The following is a 6,898-nucleotide window of genomic DNA, read 5'->3' on the forward strand; positions in this document are numbered from 1 at the left end:
AGTATACTGGGAGCATATCTTTCCGGCAAATATCATTAAAATATTTTCTTTCCTACGTGATTTTTATTTTAATAAATAATTAAAATAAATTTTTTATTAACATATTTTATTATTAACATAAAAATTTTACATCATAAATATTTTATAATGTAAAATATTTATGATGTAAAATTTTACTTTATCGAGTCACGTATATTTAATCATCCTTTTTTATTTCTTAATGAAATAAACCTACTGAAGAAACCATTTGAAAAACGTATCATTAATAGTACTTTCAAGATAACATAGAAAGCCATTGTCCATATTATAATTATCATATTGTAATTTTTGTTTATATATTATTGCAGAATATAATATATGATAACATATGTTAATAATAAAAAATTTATTTTAATTATTTATTAAAATAAAAATCACGTAGGAAAGAAAATATTTTAATGATATTTGCCGGAAAGATATGCTCCCAGTATACTTGTCGTATCGCGACGCTCCTGGGGCACAACGTCACGTGAGCGATCGACGGCTCAGCTGCCGAGGTTCGAGTGGTAGTGGGGGTCGCCTCAGGAATCTGCCCGAAATGAGCAACTAATTCCGAGCACTGTTCTAAAGTATCATTTTAATGTAAATTACCCAGAAACTCCTTACAAATTCAGAAGTGGGATTCGAACGTACGTGGCGAGGAAAAGAAAGCGTGAATGTAACGCCATTATTGTGAAAAGGGTAAGCACGCAGAGAGAAGATCCCAGGATCTGGCGTTACACTCAGGCTTTCTTTTCCTCGCCACGTACGTTCGAATCCCAACACAAGAGTAGGATTGCAAATATACGAACAGTCCATTTCGCGAATAGACCTCCGTATTACTATCGGAAATGGATCTGGACAAGTGTAAAGTGACTCAGTTGAAGGAATTGCTTCAAAACCGGCGATTGTCGACAGTGGGCTGCAAGGCGGAACTAATAGCCCGATTGTATAAAGCAGCCCCGAACCACGACTGGGCAGACGAGATAAATAGGCTGATACAGCGGAAAAACAGTGCCTTGACGAGTGTTCCTGAAGAAGGCGATGAAGAGTGTACGGACGAGAAGTCGCAAAACGCGGACAACCGCCATGAGAGAGAAGACGAAGCGGGTAAAAACCGGCATACGAGTGAGACGGACGAGCAGTGGTCGGTAACAGATCGCCAGACAAGATGTACGTCGGTAACTAACCGACGCGCTATCAATCCCGACGATACGAGGCCCGTATCGACCGGGGATCAGACGAGCGCTCAGAGGGAAATGGCACGAGAAATAGATCTCATGCGATGCGAACAAGCGCTCATGTAGAGAGAGATACAGCTTTTAGAAAGAGAGAATCGTCTCTTGCGGGATACAGGTGGTACTACGCGAGATAATACGATTGCTGAGGCGGAAGTGCTGCCGAAATATAGTGTTAAAGCTATCAGTGAATTATTGAGTGATATCAACGGTGCGGAGGGTACGTTTCGAAATTGAGAGAAGCAAGCCCGCCTATTGATTGCAACGTACCGATTGAATGACAGCAGTGTAAAAATTCTCATCGAAACGCGGCTGAAGGGGAAAGCCTTGGAGTGGTTCCATTCGCGCCCCGAACATATCGAACTAAATGTCGATGAAATTTTGACGGAAATGCGTAAGATGTTCGATCATCGGCAAAGCAAATTGAAGCTGCGTAAACAATTCGAAGAAAGGAAGTGGAAATTAGGAGAAGCGTTCAGCACTTACTACCACGAGAAGATTATTCTTGCCAATAAAGTCCCGGTAAATGAGGAAGAGACGTTGGAATACATCATTGAAGGTATATCAAACATGCAGCTGCGTAATCAAGCCAAGGTGCAGAAGTTTGAATCAACAGCAGAGTTACTAGCGGCGTTTGAAAGTGTCGACGCAGCAGAAGAGAAAACCCGCTCTGAACGTGAAGCCAGATGAAAGAACAAGGAGCAGAAAGAAGCGCGACACCAAGGGAAAGCGTCGATTGGGAAGGATGCAGCAGAAGAATCTAGTGTATGGCAATCTAAAATAAGGTGTTATAACTGCAGTAAATTTGGACACTTATCTAAGGACTATAAGGCACCTAAAAGAGAAAAGGGTACGTGTTTCAAGTGCGGTGAAAAGGGGCACGTAATAAGTGAATGTAGCAGTTCTACCGTCTCAACACAGATAAATTATGTCAATATATTATCGACTAACAACGAATTTAAAAAAATAGTTACAATAAAGGCAAATGACACTATCGGAAATTTTGAGGTTAAGGTAGATGTGTTAATGGACACCGGCAGTCCAATAAGCTTTGTAAAAGAAAAGTTCATTCCCAGTTACTGTATAAAAAAATTTGATAATTCGAACAGATTCTACGAAATAAATAATAGTAAGTTGGACGTGGTTGGAATTGCTACAATCGACATTCAGTATAATAAGGTTAACGAAACTGGAATATCTGTATATGTTGTGGTTGATGGCACCATGACATCTTCCATGGTGATTGGTCGTGACTTGTTACAAAAAGCTAAAGTAAGTTTAGTTACTATGTCAGAGGAAGTAAATGGAAATGCAACGGATGAAATCCTAAATATAAATATATGTGATTACTCTGATAGTGTTGCAGAGACGTTAGTGATCAATCCCGAGATTTGTTATGCGAAACAGTTGGAGTTAAAAATATATTTGAAAAAGAATATGTGTTACCAGAACGACCATTTGAGCCTAAGGTTAATGCAGAGTTGACATTAAAATTTAATAATATTCAGAATTTCTGTTTCTTTCCTAGGAGATTGTCTTACAGCGAAAAAGAATAATTGAAGAAAATTCTAGACGACTGGTTAGCGAAAGAAGTCATTAGAAACAGTACCTCTGAGTACGCGTCACCGGTGGTGCCCGTGCGTAAGAAAAATGGAGAGTATAGAGTATGTATCGATTATATTTGACTTTGAACAAATATTTATTACGAGATAACTATCCGATCCCAGTTATAGAGGATCAGTTGAACGTACTTAAGAGTAAGTAATATTTCAGTCTTTTAGACTTAAAGGATGGATTTTTTCATATCAACATGGCTGAAGAATCTGTCAAATATACTGCGTTTATCACGCCATTCGGTCAATTTGAGTTCTTAAAGATGCCGTTTGGTTTGAAAACAGCACCAACTAGATTTCAGAAATTCGTAAACGAAGTAATAGATGAATTGACCCACAGGAGATGCGCTAGTATATATTGATGAATTCTTGATAGCTACCAAATCTCTAGAGCGTCATTTGTGAGTACTAAAGCGTGTATTCAAACTAATGGTTGAAAATAGATTAAACTTGCGACTTGATAAGTGTAAAATTTTATTCACTAAAATTGAATATTTAGGTTATTCGGTCATGCCCCAAGATATAAGCCCAACCAATGTCGGAATTGAAGCTGTCTCGAAGTTCCCTGTACCTCATAGTGTGCGCAGTGTACAGTGTTTCCTGGGGATGTGTTCGTATTTCCGTAAGTTCATAGAGGGATTCGCATTAATTGCCAAACCTCTATATGATCTCCTGAAAAAGCATACTACATTTGCATTTACCAAAAGGGAATTAGATGCCTTCGAGACTTTGAAATCTAAATTAGTCGCGGCACCGATATTAGCCCTATACGACCCTCATGATATCACTGAATTGCATTGCGATGCTAGTGCTCACGGCTTCGGAGCCGTCCTACGCAGTGCAACGGAAATCAGACCTTAAGATGCACTCTATATTCTATTTTTCAAAACGAACTACGCCGGTCGAAAGCAAATATCATAGTTTCGAACTTGAGACCTTGTCTATAATATACGCATTGAAACGATTCAGGATATATCTGGTCTGCATATCTTTCAAAATACTTACAGATTGCAACGCTCTTAAATTGACCCTTCAGAAGAAAGATATTAATCTTGAATCGCTTGTTGGGCATTGGAGCTACAGAATTTTGACTACACTATAGAACATAGACCGGGTGATATCATGAAACACGTAGATGCTCTAAGTAGATCCTTTATTATATGTGTTATAGAGGATAATCCGTTTGAGTACAATTTGTCGGTATGCCAATCAAAAGACGAAGATATCGCTGAATTAATTAAAAAGTTGGAAAAGTCAGAAAGTCCGTTTTTCGAAATGCGTAACGGATCAATTTATCGTAAGAAGGATCACAATCTTTTTTTTTTATGTCCCCAAGAGTATGCAAAGCAATGTTTTATTCATGTATCATGATCAAGGGTCACCTAGGAGCAGAAAAAACTGCAGACGCAATATTAAAGAATTATTGATTCCCTCAATTAAAGTCCAAAGTTAAAATTCACATTGCCAATTGTTTAAAGTGCTTAGCTTATTCGTCACTCTCCGGGAAAGCTGAAGGCACTTTACACCCCATACCGAAAGGAAACACCCTTTGGAATACACTGCACATTGACCATTTGAGACGACCATCGATAAGCAATGTACAGCAAAAAAATATGTTTTCTTAATTGTAGACGCGTTTACAAAATATGTTAAGCTGTACGCTACAAAAACTACCGCAAGCAAGGAAGCTATTAAAGCTCTCTACGATTATTTTATTAATTACAGCAAGCCTCGAATCGTCGTGTCAGATAGAGGCTCTTGTTTTATTTCGCAAGAATTTAAACAGTTCCTTGACAACCATTCTATTAAACACATATTGGTTGCTACCGGTTCTCCGCAAAGTAATGGCCAGGAGGAGCGAATTAACCGCGTAATAGTTCCTATGTTGAGTAAGCAGATAAACAGAGAGAAAGGGCAATCTTGGTATAACGTACTACATCAAGTTGAGTATGCATTGAACAACTGGCGAAACGCCTAGTCGCTTATTATTCGGAATAGACCAGCGTGGTCATGTGGACGATGAAGTTAAAGAGTATCTAGCTAGCAATGTAAAAATCGAAAACAGAGAACTGATAAACCTAAGAATGAAAGCTGCGGGGAAAATCGTATCATCAGGAATATAGCCGGAATTATTTTGATAAGAAGCATAAGAAACCAGTGATGTATAAAGGGGGGGATCGGGTTTTATTTTGATAATTCCGTCGGAGGTTCGAAAAAGCTAATTCCTCCATTCAAGGGACCGTATACTATTGTAAAATCTCTACGGAATGATAGATATCTAGTAGCCGCGACATCCCCGGTTTCCAAAATTCTCAAAAGAAATACGCAAGCGTTTGGGAAGCGAAAAACATGCGTCCGTGGATCGGTTACACTACTCCTAAGAGCGTTAGAGATGTAGATCAGGTGTAAATATCATCCTGTGTTTAATTACCAACGACTGTAAATCAAAACATAAGTTTTGAGGTATCTTTTAATTTTAAGTTTTCTTGTATTCATTCACAAGATCGAGGACGATCTGTAGTTAGGATTGCCGAAACTGTAAGAGAAAACACGCTCGCGATATATACGAGTATATGTAGATGGATGGAAGGCCCCTAGCGGAGAGAGGAGAGGGTTGTTGGTTGGTTGCATGGCGACGGAAGAAGTGAATGATCAGAGAGTTGAAGGTGAATGAAAAAAAATCCTGACATCTCTCCTTGATCAACATTGTAACTACCGCTACGAGTTTAACTAAATACATCTTCTAAAGTTCATTTTAGTGTAAATTGCCCAGAAACCCCTTACACAGTTTAATAATAATAGTTTAATAAGACTCAATAATAGTTTAATAATAATAGTTTAATAGGACTTAATAATAGTTTAATAATAATAGTTTAATAGGACTCAATATTAAGAATTCAGCTTATCAGATACCAGTTATAATCAGATACCAGAATACATGATTTCTGATAAGTTGAAATTTTAATATTTATTTCTATTCCTATAATAATACTTCCTCCATTGTACGTAGGGTCTAAGGGTGAATTCACACGGTACGGAAAAGAAAATATGTCACAAAAGCAACCAATCAGCTTTATTCTGCGTTATTCCGAATAGCGCTAATTGGTTGTTTCAATGGGCGCATTCAGCGGACTCAACAGTTGAGTGCGAGTGCCATACTCGCTGTTATTAGTGTATTCTTTTAGCTTATCCAATCAGAACTTTAGATCTAGAAGAATATACCAATAACAGCGAGTGCTCACTCAACTATTGAGTCCGCTGAATGACGCATTCTTTGTTCTGCAATCATTTTCCGCACCGTGTGATTTCACCTTGACACTAAAGTTAACTATCAAGTTGAGATTAACACTCAACATCCAAGTTATCAATAACACTCAAGTTGAGAGTTATACTCAGGTTAAGCGTCCAAAATAATCATTAATTGAGTGTTACCTTGAGTGTATTTTTTCAGTGTTTATTAAAGTGTAAACACTCAAATTTGAAGAGTTTTTTCCGTAAGGGATGTTAGGATAGTAGTGTATGAGGTGTGATCAAAAAGTAAGGTGACTTTTCATTTTTATAAAAAAATATTTATTTATTCATCCAAAATTATGTTATCCCCTTCAAAATAATCCCCCTCTGATACAATGCACTTGTGCCAGCGCTTTTTCCAGTCGTCAAAACACTTCTGAAATGCACTTTTGGGTATTGCCTTGAGCTCCTCCAGCGATGCAGCCTTAATCTCCTCAATCGTCGCAAATCTTCGTCCTTTCATGGGCCTTTTCAATTTTGGGAAGAGGAAAAAGTCGCAGGGGGCCAAGTCTGGTGAATACGGTGGCTGAGGCATAATGACAGTATTGTTTTTGGCCAAAAAACTACTCACTAGTAACGACGTGTGTGTAGGTGCATTATCATGGTGCAGAATCCATGAATTTTCTTTCCACACTTCCGAACGTTTTTTTCTTATTGATTCACGCAAACGCCGCATAACCTCAAGGTAATACTCCTTGTTTACCGTACGACCTTGTGGTAGGAATTCTTGATGCACAA

This window comes from Trachymyrmex cornetzi, unplaced genomic scaffold, assembly GCF_001594075.2.
Source record: "Trachymyrmex cornetzi isolate Tcor2-1 unplaced genomic scaffold, Tcor1.1 scaffold703, whole genome shotgun sequence".
NCBI lineage: Eukaryota > Metazoa > Arthropoda > Insecta > Hymenoptera > Formicidae > Trachymyrmex > Trachymyrmex cornetzi.